The 18,988-nt window shown below is 48.0% G+C and overlaps 1 protein-coding gene across 2 annotated transcripts in view; it reads left to right on the forward strand.

Annotated features, from left to right (window-relative positions):
* Ago2 (argonaute RISC catalytic component 2) overlaps nt 1–18,988 on the forward strand; it is a 112,477-nt gene that overhangs the window by 16,098 nt on the left and 77,391 nt on the right. The window contains exon 1 of one of the 2 annotated variants that reach the window (XM_087187164.1): nt 4,690–12,843. The exons of the other annotated variant lie outside the window; for it this stretch is intronic. The gene's annotated coding sequence lies outside the window, so the exon portion shown is untranslated. Of the gene's footprint in view, nt 1–4,689; nt 12,844–18,988 lie in introns of those variants that run through there. 2 annotated transcript variants of the gene reach the window in all.

Below are 18,988 nucleotides of genomic sequence, written 5' to 3' on the forward strand. Positions count from 1 at the left end.
ATGATAAAAAGGAATACATTTTAAAAAAAGGACGCATGCTCACTTCAGAGAATTTCAGTGATAGATAAATAGAAAGAAAAAAAATCACCTTTAATATTATTTCCAACAAGTAGCTCTTAGTCTGTGTATTTACTTCTAGGCCTTCCTTTGTTCTGTACGTGTAGATGGTGGGAGTGGCTTACATTTATTTTTGATCTTTTTACCTAATATTTCAACCATTTCATAATACTGCTTATTTTTTCATGGGGGAACCAGGGTGGTGGCCACTTTAAAGTAAAAAGGGGACCCACTCGTGTCAGATGGTGGATGCCATGGGGTGGGCCGTGCATACAGGCAGCTGTGGTCAGTTTCTGATTATTTGCCATCTCCTGGTTGTATATTTGGCATGCCACCAGCACCTCTCCCATCCCCACCTATGTCTCTTCATTTGGTGCAGTGGGTATAAGAGTGGTGCTTTCCTTGGAGAGCTACTGTGGAGATCCAAGGAGTGAGCAGGTCCTCTTGTCAGCTGCTGTCACTAATGTGGACAATCCTAGGACACCCACCTCTTCCGTCAGAGCCTGTTCTGCAGTCTCTAGTCATGTTGATGATGATCTGGGGACCTGGCTCTCACTGGCCAGCAGCTGGCCCATCTTGCTGCATCCCTGCTTCTAGCACAGTTAGTAGCAGAGTGCAGAGTGTCAATGAATGCTGGGGTGTGTTGTGTACATGTATGTGTACACATGTAAAAACAGGGGCCCTTAGGTGTGAGCAGTTATGCTAAGATAGGTCTGTTTCTTTGTAAGTTGTCTGCTGTCAGTGCCCTCTGGGAAGGGACTGCACCTGGAGGTGAGGTGGAGAGGAATCTTCACCCTGAGGCTCTTTTTCAGTCTTGGTGTGAGCCGAGGCAAGTAGGCAGGTTCAGGGCCCTGAGCACAGCCCCAGGCTCACCCTTGGCTGTGCTCCTCACTCATCTCTCTCTGGGCCTGTTTCCCCATCTGTCGAAGGGAGATAATAATGCTGGCTATTATTGTTAATTATTGTAGTTACTAGCCATCCATTAATATAAAATTATATACCATAACAGCACAGTTACCGTAATGCATTATATTTTACATTTGACATAGAGTGATATATACTTACTTATATTGAATTGTTGATTGTAATTGTCAGTATGATTATGTTTTTTTCGGGGGGATACTGGGGATTGAACTCTTGGGTCCTGGCGCTTGCGAGGCAGGATTATGTTATTGTTAATAATTGTTGCATTTGTCATAACAGCAATAATTATTTGAAGGGAAAATGATGTGATTTCTGTAAAGAACTCCTGCTACCGAGGAAGGGCTTGGTGCACATTGTTTGTTTTAATGTGGTCACTGGGGGTGGGAGAGGTGTCACAGCTCCTTTGAGGAGTGTGACATTACTGTAGGGGTCTGAAAATTGTACAGATGTCACCTGGATAAGCAGGTTGCTCGTGAGCATTGGTTGGGGTTCCCTGTGTGTGTGGCGTCCTCGTCTCTGACTTGGACCATGGGATGTAGGAACTGGAGGATTCAGTGGGACCCTATCTTGTCTCTGAAATAACTGAGTGAGCCCTGTGCAGCCTTGTGGCCATCAGTGCCCAGCATTTTCCATGATGTTCTGAGGACGGAGATGGAGATTGTAGATTAGAGATTGAAAGTTGATATGGATGAGTGATGTCGGCATGTGTATCCATAAAATGATCTTTTTGAGTGAGAATAAATCTCTTTTGTTCTTCTAAGGAATTTTGCTGGCCTTTAGTCCCAGTTGTCCGACAGGACATTGTCAAAGTTGTTTTCTAAACAAAACCGCAGAAGAAGCAGAGCAGACACAGGAGTGCTGTAACTCAATAGGGCATTTTAATTCAAGCCAGACCTTGGAGGGCTGAGGTGCACAGAGGGAAATTTCTCTCACTAGCAGTGCTGTGGAGAGTGCTGGAGATTGACCTGCAGGAAGATCATCCTGTTTTAACAAAACAGCCGAGTAGGGCAGAATTTCATTTAACCTATTTATCCCCCAAACAGGGACTCAGTTAGGTCACAGGTAGTTAGTGGTGGGTCACCACTGGGGTCTGGGTAGTGCCCCCAAGTGTAGTACTGTGGCTGCCGTGCCATCGCTGGGTTGTGGTCTGGACACTGAAGGAGGCATTAGCTGGATTAGAGCTGATGAACACAACTTTATCAGGCAATTCTTTGAAATAGAGCAGACTTCATCAAGGCATAAAGGGGAAAAATTAACTTAGTGGGTTTGCGTTTTCCAAGATTTTAATTAAGGAACTGAATAGATTTTATTTAAGACTCTGTTTTGAATAAGTGAATGCTGACTTGGGTTTTACTCTTGCTTTTGTTGACAATGGACTTGGGAGTGCTATGTGCAGCGACTTTGCAGAGCTCTGGGCTGCAGGGTCTCCATTGGCCACCCCACCCTCATCCCCCCAGTCATTTCAGGCATTTTCTTAAGCTGTTCCTGCCTCTTGCTGATGTCTGAGATCATTTTCACATGCTTTTATGAAGGATGATGGGACAAATTGGGTAATAGGATAAAAGATCTCTTTCAAATTCAGCTCTCAGCTCTATCATTTTCTCCCTTTTCACATCAGAATAAATGGGTGCTGTGCCCTGGGGTGGTGGCTGGGGAAACAAGGATGAAAGCAGATATTTCCTCCTTGTTTGGGGTAACCCCCCTCCTTCTGTGGGTTGCCTTGCATCATACCTTGCATTAACCTTCACCTTTTGGGTAATCCTACCGGCGTGGAAATAGGGAGCTAGAGCAGGAGGGCAGTTACACACAGTGGTGGTCTTCTTTTCTGGTAGGTCCAGGGGATGGAATCCAAGGGCCTTACACGAGCCAGGCAAGTGCTCCACCACTGAGTTACACCCCAGCCCAGGCTTTTTATTCTTTTCTTCTCTTTTAAAGTTTGAAGTAACAAAGAGAAAATGGGGAGCTTTCTTGAAGTCTTGGGGTGGTTTCCTCCCCTGTCTGGAGGTCATGATGCTCCCACCAGGCCTAGTGAGGAGCATTCTAGTCCTGTAATCCTCATCTTGCAGTGGGTGGGGGAGCTGTTTGCTCACTCCCAGGGAGAAGTGCACCTGTTTGCTCAGCTCTTTTCCCTAGTGCAGTTTTATGTGTTTTGAAGTGAATGATGTTTGCTGTCTTTTGAGTTGAGCACTTGATAAGTAATTGTTTAAACTGAAGTAACTGGATAAGCTTAGAGGTAGCGTGATGATTTGCCAAGCTTCCAAAAGAAAGTACCGGAAATGTGCCTGGTCACTGAATTTTCTGGAATTCCGAAACTTGAGTGTCTGCACAGACAGTGTGTGCTGTGTCTCCATTCTGGGCTGTGGAGGTCAGGAGAAAGAGTTTCCTAGGCTGAGTTCAAGTTTATAGGTGGGCATCACCATGAGTAGCCTAGAATGGTTTTGTGTACTTTTGCCAGTGAGATCTGGTCTGCTTCAGCAAGTGGTGTGCCTCCCATAAAGAAGGTGTCTGCCTGGCTTCTCAGCACCAGGCAGCCCTCTGAGTATTGGCCTTGTGGCTGGAGAGTTTTCATGTTTACTGCTGTCCCACCACAGCTGGGCCAAAGGACAAGGCAGAGACCCATTGTCTGTTCCTAGCATTGGTGTCGTGGTCCTCTGTGGTCCTTACACCGTTCTTTGCAGTCTCTCTTGCTGACCCTCTGTTTCCTCCTTCCCTTCACCGTATTGACCATCTGCTCTGTGCAAGACCCTGTTCCAGGTGCTGTAGAGAAAGCAGTGACCAGAATGGGACCTTCCTGCCTACAGGGAGCTCATGATGCGGTGGGGGCGGTGGCGCACAGTTCGGGATGAGGAGCTTTGTACACTAGTGCAAAAGCACATGCAGGGCAGTGGTTGGGGAGCAAGGTCACAATGTGCCACCACCAGGGACCCTCTAGCAAAGGACTAGTCATGGTGGTGGGAGTGGGGGCAGAAGCATGGCAGGCCTGGGTGGCTGAAGCCCAAGAGGGAGGAGGAGGCATTGGATGGGAAGGGTGCTGTGTCATCTTGCTGTGACCACGTTCCGTGGAGGATTTGAGAGATTGCCAACTCTTTGTAGAACACACTCTGACCTAGAGTGTGGGACATGGGACACCCTAGGGCCCTGTGACACAGGATATTGTGCCATGTGGTTCCTTGGTCTTATTGCCCATCCTCGGTCCTTTTTCTGCTTATAGAAGTTTCTTCCTTTCATAGCAGCACAGTTTGTAATAGCCAAAACTTGGAAGCACCCCAACTACCCATCAACTGGAGAGTGGATAAAGAAAATCTGGTTTTTTTAATAAAATGGAGTACTACTCAGCCGTAAAGAATGAGAAATTAGAGACATCGATAGCTAAATGGGTGCACATTGAGGCAATACTGTTAAGTGAAATAAACAGGACACACATGTGTAAATACTGAATAGTTTCTCTAGTGTGAGAAACTGAAAGTGTAAATAAAGACTAAAAGGTATGATAGATCATGTGAAATAGGAAGAAAAGGGGCAAAGGGGAGGGGGAAGTGGGAAGGGGTAGGGGAAAGGATAGAAGGGAATGGAGTTAATATGAGGAAATGAAAAAATGGAAACAAAGTCTTTGTAAATAAGGAGGGATGGAGGGGTTGAAGGGAGGGCAGGGGAAGGGGGAAAAATAAGAACCAAGAGAGATTATGTAAAGCTGCAAATCTCCAATGATGAATGTCATTATATTGTATACCTAAAATGTACCAATAAAATAAAATTTTAAAAAAAGAAGTTTCTTTTCCTGTGACCTCTCAAGATGGGTTTCTTAAGAAACCTTGCCAAATAGTTAAGGGTCTGCTGGCCCTTTGCCACAGTCATACAGCAGTTGGCTTGTGGCTGAGTATTTATCTCACCTCATCTTATGTTATACATGGCTGCTGGGTCTGTGTCCTCATTACATGTTGGCCCTGGAGAAGGGGCTACAGGCCCTGGATTCTACCTTCCATCTCAGCACGTGGAATATTAGGGTTTGGTGGGCATCAGGTTCTAGACTGTGGTGCATAGGGAGGGACTCATGTGCTGAGGGAGGAGCAGAGCATCCCAGAGAGGCTGGGGTGCCACACCCAGAGGGACTGCAGATGTTGGCTGGCCAGGTGGGCACTGTCCTGCAGGGCCCATGCAGTTCAGGGCTGACCAGACACCATTCTGTGACCCAGCAGGTAACCTTCTGTCTCTTTTTGAAGCAATTGGAGAATAATAACCTGGCAGACATTTCTCTCTACTGCTTCTGTCCACTCCCTGGTGGCCAGGACATTTCCTGACAGGCAAATCGAGGGCCACAGACCACAGAGATGTAGCCTGCTCCACAGTCCAGGATGCGGCTGATTCGTTGCCCAGGGCTGCTGCAGTCAAGGCTCACAAATGATACTCCGTGGTCCGCCTACCCATGACCTGCCTTCAGCCTTCCGTTGCTCCGTGGGTTTAAGGAATGAGAGGTGTCTGCCCAGGTCCACTGCCAGCTTGGCCACGTGCCCCATCCGTGGGCAGTGCAGGGTCTGAATAGTGCCAGGAAGGGGTGTCACAGGTAGAGAATCTGTGTGCCACCGGCTGGGGTCCCTGCAAAGGGACAGGATGGGTCAGACAGGATTTTGGAACCCATGGACTTGCTGCCAGCTCTCAGGGGGTGGAGGCCAGTAGCAGCACTGAAGTCTAGCCCTCCTTCCAGCAACAGTCAGCACAGGACGGGACATCCAACTTCTGACCAGCAGTCTCTGTCTCATACAGCACTGGTACCTGGAAAACAACAGCTGTGCGGACTCAAGGTAGAATGTGCCAAGCCCTGGCTCCCCCAGGCTAGTGTATCATGGATAATGGCACCTGAAGAGGGTCCAGGGTTCAGCGAGTGTCTTCTCCAAGAAGGCCACAGGGGAGGTCCCAGTGCTTTTCCTGGGGGAGTGTGCAGAGCTCAATGCTGGGACAGCATAGATCAGGCATTACTCACACATGTGCAAAACACGCAGAACAAAATAGTTGTCCTGGATGTGAGGGTGATCTGGCTGCGACCTCTGTTACCCCACTGACTGTCAGGGTTCATTCGGCTGATCTGGCTGGCTAGGTGAATGTTTCCTTCCTCCCTCCTTCACGGCTCCATGTGCGCCCCTCCTGAAACTGCATGCTTAGACGATGGCCACCCCAATGGAGGCGGACCATTTCCTCGGTCAAGGGTATATGAGTAGCTGCACTCCCCTCCTAGAACCTCCAAACAACCTCTCAAAATAGTCACCCCGTGAAGGACACAGTCAGTAGCAGTAGGTGCCTTCACCATGTTGTGGGACCACCACTGTGTGTTCCCAACATTCTCATCAACCCAGATGGAAACCCTGTGCCCATTGGCAGTGACTCCCTAGAGCTGCCCAGGCCAGGCAACTGCAGTCTGTCTCTACCTCAGAGGGTATGTCTGCTCTGGACCTTTTGTAAGCATGGATCATGTAGCAGTGGCCTCTTGTGCCTGGTTTCTTTTGCATCACTTTTTTCAAGCTCATCCATGTTGGAGCATCAGTACTCTGTTCCTTTTTATGGGTGTGTAGTGTGTTCCACTGTGGGTATAAATACTGCATTTTGTTTATCCACTCACTTGTCAGTGGACATTTGGGTTGTTTAATATTTTGTGATTTTTTTTAAATTATAGAATTGTTGGTTTGCTACACCTTCAAGTCCTGCCAAATGATGCGTGTAACTTTATCAGGACACATTGGCCCTTGGGCTGTTTCCACTGTGCTGAAAGCACTCGGGCAGTGTGTAGTGGGCCTAAGTCTGCTGTGTGTGGCCTGGGCCCTCCAGAAGGACTGGTCCATGGGCTTCCTCAGGTGAGTCAGAGCATGGCCTGTGTTCTGGAGTGATATGCTTGAGTGTTATTTCTGTGTAAGTGATTGTGAAAAATAGCACCATATTTTTAGTAAACCTGAGTTGTAAATATGTTACTGGGAGCATACTGATTTGTTTCATTTTTTTTCTGATACCGGGAATCAAACTCAGGACCTTGTGCTTGCCAGGCAGACGCAGTGCGACTGATCTAAATCCTCGGCCTGAGCGTACTGATTTATAATCATGAAAACTTATTCCGTACAACTTGTTTATGATGTTGGTCATGTTTAGTGTACATCAAGCCTTGAAGGCTCATTCAGAACAGCAAGCAGAGTGGGGAAGGTAGTTATTTGTTTATTTTATTTATTTATCTAGGAAGTAGTTATTCCTGAGCTGTACTCTGTCTTGTAAAAGTTAGTTAATGTATCTCTCAGTGACACATCTGTCTCTCAGCCTCACACATCTGGAATTTTTCTCAGGGATACCTATTAATATTCCTGCTCTCACTTTGCCCAGGTGATTTTGAAGCCTTTGAGCTGGTTTGCTGGTGGCTTCCTGCTCTTTTATTGAAAGTTCCTGGTGGCAGGCTTTCTCACATGTTTGTCATCCATCATTCCTTTTCTTGTTTATAGTCAAGAGAAAACTGCTGGGAATTAAATCCCAGTGTGAAAAAAAAGAAAAGAAAAAAAAAGAAAAAAGAAATCCCAGGGTAGACCAGTGTATGTATGAAGGTCCTGTCAGCAGCTCCCATCACAACTTTGGACAGAAAACCCTGATGAAAGCTGCAGCCGCCTTCCCCACCACAAGCACAGGTGACCTCCAAAGTCAGCTTGAACTCCTGTAGGGAGGACCACTTCACCCCACCCTGTGAACTGTTGACAAATGCCAGTCCTCAGCATTGTCAAAAAAAAAAAAAAATTTTTTTTTTTCGGTACCGGGAATCGAACTTAGGACCTTGTACTTGCCAGGCAGGCATGGTGCCACTGAGCTACATCTACGGCCCCAGCATTGCCAAATGTATGTCTGGACTCAAGATGCCCCAGTTGTCTCTAGAATGGGTTCTTAGTTTTGGTTTGAGTGGCCCAGGCCCCTTCCAGCTTTCCACTGCGGTTTGTCCTGTGTGATTTCAAGTTCTCAAAGGTGACCAGCAGCCAAGGAGAGCTGCCCTGAGCAGAGGCCACATCGCTGGCAACTCTCCCACAGTGCAGAGCATGTGCTGGTCACTCTGATGAGTTTAAGAATGTGCATTTTCCATTGTGTCATTTCCCTGCTGCTCCTCAAAACCTTGCAGCTTAAAGCAACATTCACTACTATGCTGGAGCCTCCAGAGCCACAGGGTCTGTGTGGCAGGTTCTACTGCCTGGATGTTAGGACCCCTGGAAGGTGGTGAGGTCCAGAAGAGGGCAGAAGCTGGCAGGCGCTTTGCTCACCTGGCTGAGCCTGAGTTGTAGAGGGACCCAGGGTGGCCCAGCAAGGCCAAGGTAGGCAGGTGCTGCATCTACACTCCCCCACACCCCACACCCCTGCCCCATGGTGCTCCAGGCACCTGCACCTATTGAAGCCCTGGGTATTGTCTGCTGTGTGGATGAGCTATGAGCTGCAGACACCTGGCAGCAGCAGGTGAATCCCCAATAGAAAAAATTTGAAGCATCCATAACTCAAGGGTGCTGGTGTGTGGTTGCCAGGGGTGTTAGAGGGAAAAGGGGTGACTGCCTCATTGGAACGTTGAGAAGGTCTTTAAGAGTGGTGCTGTGACCATGCTAAAAGCCACTGCATTGTGTGTGTTAAAATGATTGAGATGGTGAATTTCTCTGTGAAGAAAGAAAACCTGGCCCTTGGTCTTTTCTTGCATATTTACCAACCCAGCTTTGCACCTGCAGCTCTACTATGAGCTTGCAGGCACTGCACACCTGATTTTTTTTTGTTTTTTTGAGGTTTTTTGGTACTGGGGTTTGAACTTGGGTCCTTGTGCTTGCGAGGCAGGCAGGGGAACCACTGAGCTAAATCCCTGGCCCTGCACACCTGATTTTAAGTATGCATGTGTGGATATTTGGGGTTCAGTCTTATGCTGCATGAACCCACAAGACCCATTCACCAACCTCTGCCTCTCTGTAGCCCTGCAATCCAGAGATCCTTGGAAAGTCGGCAGTCTTCGGCCCATACTGGGCCTGTGTGGGTCCTGGAAGCAGTAGAGGGCAGATAGCAGTAGATCAAAGTTTGGCAAGTGGTTGGAGCCTGATTTGGGTGGGAAAATGCCATAATTTCATTTAAAAGTGTCAGTTTTTTCAGTACTGGGGATTGAACCCAGGACTTTTTCACTGATCTGCATTCCCAACCTCCTTTTCTTTTATTTTGAGACAAGGTCTCACTAAGTTGCCCAGGGCAGGCTCGAACTTGAAATCCTTCTACCTCCACCTCCCAGAGGGCTGGGATTACAGACCTGTGCCAACATGCCTGGTTCTAATTATGTCATTTAACACGTTGATGACGGGGCCATAATCTGTATGTCTTGTTGCCAGGTGACCCTAAACCACCAATGGTATGTATATGACTGTCCCATTGGGTGCCATGGGACAGTCATGCATGGTTCAAATCATGCATGGACAGTCATGCATCTGGTGGTTCATGCTGGCGGGAACGTGTTAAAAGATAGGAGTTGCAGCTCTGCATCTGACATGTTTTAGTCTTCTGAAGAATATAGCACACAATTTCAATTTCTTTACATTGTATGTGTTTCTCTTCAAGAAAGAATTGATTAAAGAAGCCAAACAGTTTTATTTGCTTGATTTTCACCAGTTTGGCCCTAATTAATTACTCTGACTAGAAAAAAAATTGTACCTCCATGGGATGCCAGTATTTAGAAGTGCCATTCAAATATCTGGTTGGACCAATTGGAGACATTTTCTGATTTCCGTCATTTGTTAAATTTGCTTTTAAGGGGCCGGAGATTTAGCTCAGCAGTTTCGCCACCTGCCTGGCAAGCGCAAAGACTCGAGTTCGATCCCCGGTACCAAAAAAAAAAAAAAAAAAAAAATTTGCATTTAAGTATCTCCTCAGGGAGTTGCATTCATTCCAAGCGCTGGGAATTAAGGTTGTATTTGCATTCATTTGAATGGGGTTGAGCCGCAGGTGTGAGTTACAGGCAGTAGTGGGGAACCTATGGTATGAGTGCCGCAGCCAGCTGTTGGTTATCTTTGAAAGTTCTAAAAGGTTTGCCATCCCTGTTACGGGAAGATGTTTCTTCATAAAACAAAGCCAAGGCTTATTTTACTGAGCCTCTTCAAATGTTCTCCCCCCCTTTTTTTGTACAGAAAACATTTTCATCTTAGTCTGGAGCATCATGGTTTTCTTTTCTCTCTCTGTTGTGTTTGTTTATTTAGCATTGCTGAAAATAGAACCCAGGGCCTGCGTGTGGTATGCTAAGCAAGTGTTCTATCACTGGGTCACATTAGCAGACCCCCACCTTTTTTTATTATTTTGAGGTCTTGCTCAGTTGCCCAGGCTGACCTCAATCTGGTGATCCTTCTGCTTCACCCTCCCTAGTAACTGGGATTATAGCATGCACCACCACGCCTGACAACATCATGGTTTTCTGATACCCCATGATGTATAGTTTGCTAATCACTATGTGCCCTGTTTTAGTAAGGCAGCATTGCTGTTCACAATGCGTGGTGAGTTAACATGAGTATGCTCGCAACTGGAGGCCTGCTGTACTGGAATGCTGGATTTTTAATGCATCTCTGAGGGGAGGGACCGCGTTGCACATGGGAGCCTGGACATCCAGGCCCAGTGTGTGGCCAGGAGCCATGTTGATCACAATCAAGACCTATAAGCAGAGGCTTCTTTGTAACATTTGCTTTTAAAGTCAGTCTTAGCCAGGCATGGTGGCACATACTAGCAATCCCAGCACTCTGGAGGCCGAGGCAGGAGGATTTCTGTGAGTTTGAGGCTAACCTGGGCTACATAGTGAGTTCAAGGCCAGCCTGAACTACATAGTGCAACATATGTCTACATAGTGTCTCAGAAAATCAAAATAAATAAATAAAATTTTTTTAAAAAAATCAGTCTTAGTCAAAAGGAAGGATTCGTGCATTCATGTGGAAGGCATAGCAGCCAGGGAGGGCAGTATTTGTTGGGGTGGATTAGGCTCTTAAAACAAACAGAACTCAAATAATTACCCTCTGTGAACCCAGATCCTCCAGAAGCTGACCTCCCCTTCATGCGCATCCCTAGGAGTGTGAGGGTGCAGACACTGCTCCATGCAGCTACCTAGGGACTCAGGCTGAGCCCAAAGTTGGGTGGGGAGGTCCTGTGGGTTCTCACAGCTGACCTGTTCACCACACATCTGACTGCCAGGGACGGCTGGAACCTAGTAGCATAGCTAGGCAGCCACACATTTGCTACAGAAGAAGAGTCAGTGGGCCTTAGTGGCCAGCCAACAGCTTCTGAGGTGGTAATGGAGCAAAAAAGAGACAGGATCATACTGGGACTGTTCCTCAGCCTGCTGGGAGTGCGTCAGTGAACAAACAGGGCACTGGCCTCTCTCTTTGCCCAGTGCAGGGAAGGTGGATAATGTAATGTGTCTGGTGCTGAGTGCTGTGGAGAAGAGTGAGGTAGGTGGAGTGGGGGGACTGAAATGCCACTTCAGTACAGCAGCCAGCAGTGGTCCCTACGAAGGTGACATTTGAACAAAGACCCAAAGGGAGTGAGTGGGGGAACAAGCCACGGAGGTCTCTGAGGAGAGTGTTCCAAGCAAAGGAAAGTGCAGAGGCCCTGGGGCAGGTGGTAAAGAGGTGAACAGGAGATGAGTGGCCTTTGTGGGCTTGGTGAGCACTTGGGCTCTTCTTCTGGTGGACATGGGATGCTGTGGGGCAGAGGTGTTAACTAGCCTGGGGCTTCTGGGCAGACATGGCTGGCATGTGGGGGGATATCAGGGATTGCAGTGGCTCTGGCCTGCATGTAAAGTGGAGGGCAATGAGTTACACTCTAGATGCACTTTGGTATTTTAGAGTTGGGGCAGTGAGCTTGATATGAGGTGGGACTGTTGCCAATCAGTTGAGGATTCTTTTTTTTTTTTTTTTTTTTTTGGTACCAGGGATCGAACTCGGGACCTTGTGCTTTCGAGGCAGGCAGCAGACCACTGAGCTAAATCCCCGGCCCCTAGTTGAGGGTTCTTTTGCTTGATTCAGATGGAAATCATGCATCAGCAAAGTGCAGCTCTGCTAGCAGTCCTGATGCCACTGGACAAAGTCAGGTAATGCTGGATATCCAACACCCTCAGGAGACTTTGCCAGGTGCTGCTCTCTGCTGCTTGTCTTTGCTGGCTGCCAGTCTCCAGAGCTCTTCAGGGTAATAGCCGTTAATATTTATTGCTCTTTCTTTTGAAATGACTGCTCTGTCCACACTACTCAGGATCCTGAGTAGATTTACAGGACCTTGCACACCCATACTGCCTGAGAAATACATGTTGAGCATGTTTACAGGACCACTGGATCAAGTCTTTGTTTTAAGAGGATCTGTGCTGTAGCACCCTGGAAGAAGCCCCCTTAGACCAACAAGAAGTGTGAGAGGAGGGCTGCTTATATAGTAGCTGCAGACTTGTGATTGGTTCACATTCAGTCCTGTGATCAGTCCAGGTGCAGGCCTGTGAGTGGTTCAAGTGGGTGTGGGGCTCCATGACACCTGCAGTGGTCATGGTGGCTATTCAGTGGTGGGGGTGAGGCAGTGCAAGCTGATTGAGGGCTGTCATCTCCATGAAAAATGGAGCTGAAACCAGGGAATCTTCAGGAGGGCTGGCTAGCGGTGTTCATCACAGCTCACTGGGGCTTGGAAGCTGAGGCTGTTAATGGACCCAGATCTCTTCCTCCCCGATCTTAGCCACATTACTCCCCTACAAACACACTGAAAGAGGCAGCAGCAGCATCTGGAGTGGGACCATGGCTGACAGCTAAGCTGTACCTCCTGTTGGAGTGGCCGAGAGCCACCATTAAGCAACCTCAGAGGTGGCTGGATGATCCTGAGGTGAGAGGCAAATTGTCCCAGTCCATTCTGGTGGGGGGGGGAAGTGAAGGGAAGCTGGGGTAGGGGCGGGACAGCCTTTGGCCAAACCATATCCTCTCTGGCTGTGGGAGAGAAAGAAGAGTCAGGCACTTGTCATGTCTCAGCGCCAGTACTTTGGCCTGAGCAATGCCTTCATGACTAAGGAACAAGGGAGGCATTAACCAGATGGGGTCTCGTCCCCCAGTCACATGGGTCCAGAGGAGTCAGAAGGCCCATCTGATTTGGGATTGAGGGGTGGGATGAAGGGTAGGTCACGGAGCCAGTGTGTAGACAACTCTCATAGTCATCTTTGGGCATCTGAGTAGAGGTGCAGAGTGGGCCACAGAGGTTCTAAGCATGTGGGGTCCAGTGATGGTGAGGCTGTAGGCAGCATGGGAAGCCACACATTCAGCAGTGTCCCCAAGGGCAGGTATAGGTTTAGGTTGGGTCCCTGTCCTGTAAGTTCTGGGATGAAAGGAGGGCACAGTGGGTGATACAGGGTGGGTGAGAAGCCAAGGAAGCCAAAGCCCCATGGTGAGCTTGAAGTGCCTGATGCTCCTGATGAGTGGGGCCAAAGTCTGACCTCAGAAGCTTGGCTTACAAAAGTTCTTTCATTGCATGGTGAGCAAGAGCCTGGAGTGTGGCTGACAGATGGGCAGGGACACACAGGTGAGTGTACAGCCAGGCTCACTGATGATTGATGGGGTGAGGGGACCCAAGGATTTTATTCTCAAGTCGATGTCTGTGGCTGAATAACTTGATATTTATCAGCATACCTCTTGGTCTTTGTTCTTTTTTACAGTGCTGGGGAATGAATTCAGGGCCTTGTATGATCTGGGCAAGCTTTCTACCACTGAGCTACACCTCCCAGCCCTTTTTATTTTATTTTAAGACAGCATTTTACTGAGTTATTCAGGATGGCCTTGAATGTGAGATCCTCCTGCCTCAGCCTCCTGAGTGGCTGGGATTACAGATTACTACCACACCCAGCTTATCTTCATTGTTTAGAAAAAGGTTTTCTGACCACGTATCTATAGATTGAGAATTGTTTTCTCACACTTTGACTATGTCATTCCTTTGTCACTGCTATTGAAGCTGGCTTTCTGGTCCTGGTTGTTTCTCTGTTTTTAAGATCCTTGCCTTGCTGTGTCCTACTTGTTAAGAGAAGGGAGTGTGTTTGTGTGCTATCAGAGCCTCCTCTCTGAAGGAGAGGAGACTGCTGGTCTTCAGGCAAAGACTGGTCCTTGCTTGGGTCAAGAAGGCCCGGGTAGTAGGGGGAGCTTTATGGAGGACTTGTCCTCCCTCCTGAAGTCAGAAAGCCCACAGCTGAGGGGAGCATGCAGGAAGAACCATAGGAAATGTGGTTGTCTCTGAGGAGGGGGCTGTAAGTGGACAACACAGGACATGGGCCACACTAAGAGCCCACAGAAGAGTGGTGGTCACAGAGGTATCAGGCCAGCCACCAGAGGGAAGCAAGAGGGCTCTTAGACCACTCTCGTAGCAGTCTCTGACCCTGGGAGACCCCACTCTTCCTGAGCTTACCAACTTTGTGTTTTCCTCCTTGCCCCAGGGATGTCCCTATCATGTGTGAGCCTCGTAGTGTGTCACAGACCTGGCTTTATTCTCTGCAGAGGGAGATGTCTTCGATCAGCCAGCAGCTGTGCCTTTGGAGCCTGAGACCAGTAGAGCTCAAAATGTGCTATGCTCCCCCCGTGTTCGTGACTGGGAACATGATGGGCAGAGGATTTCCAGGGGGCACTGCTCAGCCCCACACGTCCTTCTTTTAAGATGTATATTTGTGGGCCTTCATCATGACAGGACTGAGTGGCAATTGGATATCAAAACCATCTGCACTGTATTGGTGATCCTTGTGTAGGGAACAGAACTTTGAAGGTCTGGTTGGTGTGGCACTTTTTAAAGAGTTGGTACAGGTGGAGAATCCCTAATCTGAAGATCCAAAACCTGAGAATACTCAATCTAAAACTTTATGAGAACCAGCAGGATGCTGTAGTGGACAGTTCCACAGTCATTGACTGTGACTTTATGCGCCAGGTCACAGTCAAAATGCAGAGCATTGAAAGTGTGTAAAATTACCCTTAAGCTATGTGTGTAAGATCTCTATGTGCCAGGTGTGGTGGTGCATACCTCTAATCCCAGCACTTGGGAGGCTGAGGCAGGAGGATCTCTTTGGGTTTAAGGCCAGCCTGGGCTACATAGTGAGTTCAAAGCCAGCCTGAAGTACATAGTGAGACTCCAATCCCCCACCCCCCAAATCTGTATGAAACATAAATGAATTTTGTGTTTAGACTTGCGTCCCATTCTCGAGATGTCTTATTATGTGTCTGAAAATATTCCAAAGTTTGAAAACAATCTAGAACTGAAACACTTCTGGTTTGGGTGCTTCAGATACAGTTGATCTTAGCCAAAAGGCTGAGGAGTGATGGGGGGCACTTCAGACAAAGGGATCCTCAGCCCGTGCTCGCTGGTTTCCCGTTGCTGTGTGCAACTCCTCCAGACTTCGTGGGGTGGAGCAGCAGCTCTCTCCTACTCCCGAGGGTTGGTGGGTGTGGATTTGGTAGGCACACCCGAGGTGCCCCTGGCTCTGCCCCGCTGTACCTCTGCTGGGGGAGTGGAGTGGCTTTGGGCTGGAGGTGTTTGCTGGCTCCACTCTTGTGCCTGAAGGTGGCAGCTGGATGCGACTGGGACGCAGACATCTCAGGAGGATGAGGTGGGAAACTGTGTGGCTTTCTTCCCCGAGTCTCAGGTCTCGACCAAAGGCACCCCAGATTCAAGGGGAGGGAGGGGCACAGCCTGCCTCACAGGAGGGGCTGGGAAGGGGCCCTGGCCATTAACAGCTCCAGTTCTGTGCTTCCAGATGACCTTCTGACCACTGTCAGGTTTAAGCAGCAGAGCCGTATGATTGGCTGTGTGCACTGGGTGGTCACAGAGTGCACGCCAGCATTTCATTTCCTTCCTGATGACATGTGGAAGAGGCGGATCCTGCTGCACTCCCACGCAGATCACAGCACCACCGCCAGCCTGGCTTGCTGGGGTGGGCTGTAGGAGGGCCTGTGCAGTCCTGGCCAGATAGAGAGGCAGTGCCGGAGCCCTAGCCCCCACTGTGGCCTCATGTAGCTCACTTTGCTGACCGCAGTCTCAGCCTCATGTCCACATCTGAGCCAGCCCAGACCTCACAGAGCTGTGGAAACAGGAAATTCAAGGCCTGGTGCCCAGCAGAGCAGTAACCAGCTTGGCTAGTTAAGCAGTGGTGTTGACAAAGAGATGGAGCTGCACCTTTTCAAAGATCAAACCCAGGGCCTTCACACTGAGCTATATCCCCAGCTCTTTTTTTAAAAAATTGTATTTATTTAATTTTTATTTTGAGGTGGGGTCTCAATTCCTCAGGCTGGGGATGAGCTTTTGGTCTTCCTGATTCAGCCTCCTAGAGTGCTGCGATTACAGGCATGTGCTATCATGTTCAGCCTCCGTTTTTCTTCCCCGGGTACCGGGGATCGAACTCAGGATCTCGTGCTTGCCAGACAGGTGCGGTGCTACTGAGCTGCATCCGAGGCCCAAGCTTACAGTTTTGAACCTTTCATTCCCCATGATCCTGGCGTACCAGTGTGCAGTGGGGTCTGAGTAAAGAGTGTGGGATGGCAGAGGCAGACACCAGAGGCCCCCACAAGTGCGGGCTCATCACTCAGATTGTCTTTCTTGTTGATTTTAGTCTCCTCCTCTCTTCTACCTTCAGTTTTTGTTGTTTGCAGGTGGCATTTTTTGCGAGGCAGGTGACAGAACCACTGGGCTAAATCCCCGGCCCCACATCTTAGTTCTTTTCTTTCAATTCCATGCCCCCTTCCTTCATCTCTTGGCCCCTTCCCATTTACAAAAGATCTATCTCCTTGCTTCCCATTATCTATCTTTTTTTTTTTTTATCTTTTATTTTGGTCTTTATTTTTGGGGGTTTTTTGTGTAAGAGAAATCATGTGCTGTTTAAGCTTGTGTGTCTGGTTTATTTTATTTAACATTATGGTCTCAAGATGCGTCCATTTTCCTACAAATGACTTGTTTATCCTTCCTTATGGCAGAGTAGTACTCCATTCTGTATAAATACCACATTTTCTTAATCCATTCTTCTATTGATGGATATATGGGCTGCTTCCAAAATTTAGCTATTGTGAATTGTGCTGGTATAAATATGAGTAAGCAAATACCACTGTAATATGATGTCTTTAGCTCTTTTGGGAAGATACCTAGAAGGTGAATAGCTAAATTGAATGGAATTTCTAGTTTTAGTTTTTTGAGGAGTCTCTGTACTGATTTGCATAGTGGTTATACTAGTTTATACTCTTATCAACAATAGAGAAGGGTTCCTTTTCCCTTACATTTGTTATTATTTGATTTCTTGATGATCACCATTCTTTCTGGAATAAGATGGAACCTCAATGTCGTTTTAATTTACATTTTTCTAATGGCCAGAAATGTTGAACATTTTTTCATGTATTGATTATGTTCTTGCCACTTTCTGAAGCAGTTCTGAAAGTCTTCTTTCATGTCTTTAGTTGCACTGTTGTGGCTAACTTGGATGTCCTGAATTGATTCAGAATGTTGATCTTTCATGGTCATTTTGACTTTGAGGGAGAGCCAAAAGTTGCACAGTGCCATATCTGGTGAATATGATGGATGAGGACGCACTCTAAGGATTTTACAAGGCTGCCTTTCTGTTGAATGGGACTTGGCAGCAGCATTCACTGTATTTTTGATTATTCCTGGTAAAGAATCTACAAACAGAGCAGATTCAAAATCCACACATGAACCTGTAGCTGCAGATCTTCAGGCAATTGTATTGTCTCTTACCACTTTATCCAGCCCTGCTGCTCTTTGACAGACCTTTTGTCATTGTCACCGGAGATTTGGAACTCTCAGAATCTGCCAGACTTGGCGTCAGATCCCAACATATCTACTTTTTGTGATCCTAACTGTGTCTTTGTTGTTTTGTTTTGTGGGGTAGTTGAGGGGCTGTTTTCTGTTTTTAATATGAGACAGGGTCTCAGTACATAGTCCGGGCTTGCCTGAAACTCATTATGTGTACCCCAGGCTAGCTTGGAACTTGGGATTACAGGTGTGTGTAGCACCACACCCAACCCTAATAGTGTCTTTATTTATCTCACTGCATCTCATCCATAAAGTGGAGACAGTAAAAGATCACTTCCTAGAATTTTTCATGCTAGTTAAGGAGATGAATGTAGTACACAAGCATGCAGGTCTCAGTGGATATCCCTTTCAGATGCTGGCTGGTTGGTGGCATTGAGCACATTGTCACAGATGCTGAGTGACAGTTCATTTCAGTGAGTGTGTCCAAGCATATTAGCGTAGTGCTGGGAGCCATGCATGGAGGCAGGGTGAGGAGCCCTTCTGTTCTCCCTGGGCTCTGGGTGTGATAGGAAGGTGTTTTCTCCCCTGCAAACTACCAGATACCAGGCAGAACATGGGCCAGAGATTTAGCTCAGTGGTGCTGTACCTGCCTCACAAGGACAAGGTCCTGAGTTTGATCCTTGGTACCCCAAAACACCAAACCAAAACAAAAAACAGATACCAGACAAAACAGAATCTGGTGCAAGGGAACAGACTCTGGTGCAAGGCGGGGGAACATCAGGGAGGGAGAGGTTCATTGGGAGAAAGTGCAAGTTGTCTTATTTCTCTCCTCCAGCTGGTTGACTAGAGCAGAGCAGAGGCTGGAAGACACACAGGAGGGACGGGTAGTGGGAGCTGTGGTTGCTGCTGGCTGCATCGGAGGTCATCCTGCCTCAAGGCCCTGGGTGTGTGCACATGTGTGTAGCTGCAGTGTGTTGAGGCACGCAAGGATTTGGAGGAGAGGCAGTGGCTGCTTGTAGTTCTACCATTCAGGTCCCTGCCCTGCCCTTTGTGTGGTGGTGCTGCTCACTTTGGAGGAGGGACTGAAGGGCAGAGGGAACAGAAGTTCCATTCCAGAGCAGCTGGGGGCATTGTGGGTGCATCTTGTGTGCAGGCTGGCTGTGTAGACACATAGGAGAAACACAGTCGACCAATTATCACTCTGTGCTGTGGGCTTGCTCAGTGGGGGAAACTGAGGCACTCCTGGAGAGCC

Source organism: Heterocephalus glaber, unplaced genomic scaffold, assembly GCF_053883595.1.
Source record: "Heterocephalus glaber isolate CG9 unplaced genomic scaffold, H.glaber_assembly_v1.0 deba00000281, whole genome shotgun sequence".
In the NCBI taxonomy this organism is placed as follows: domain Eukaryota; kingdom Metazoa; phylum Chordata; class Mammalia; order Rodentia; family Bathyergidae; genus Heterocephalus; species Heterocephalus glaber.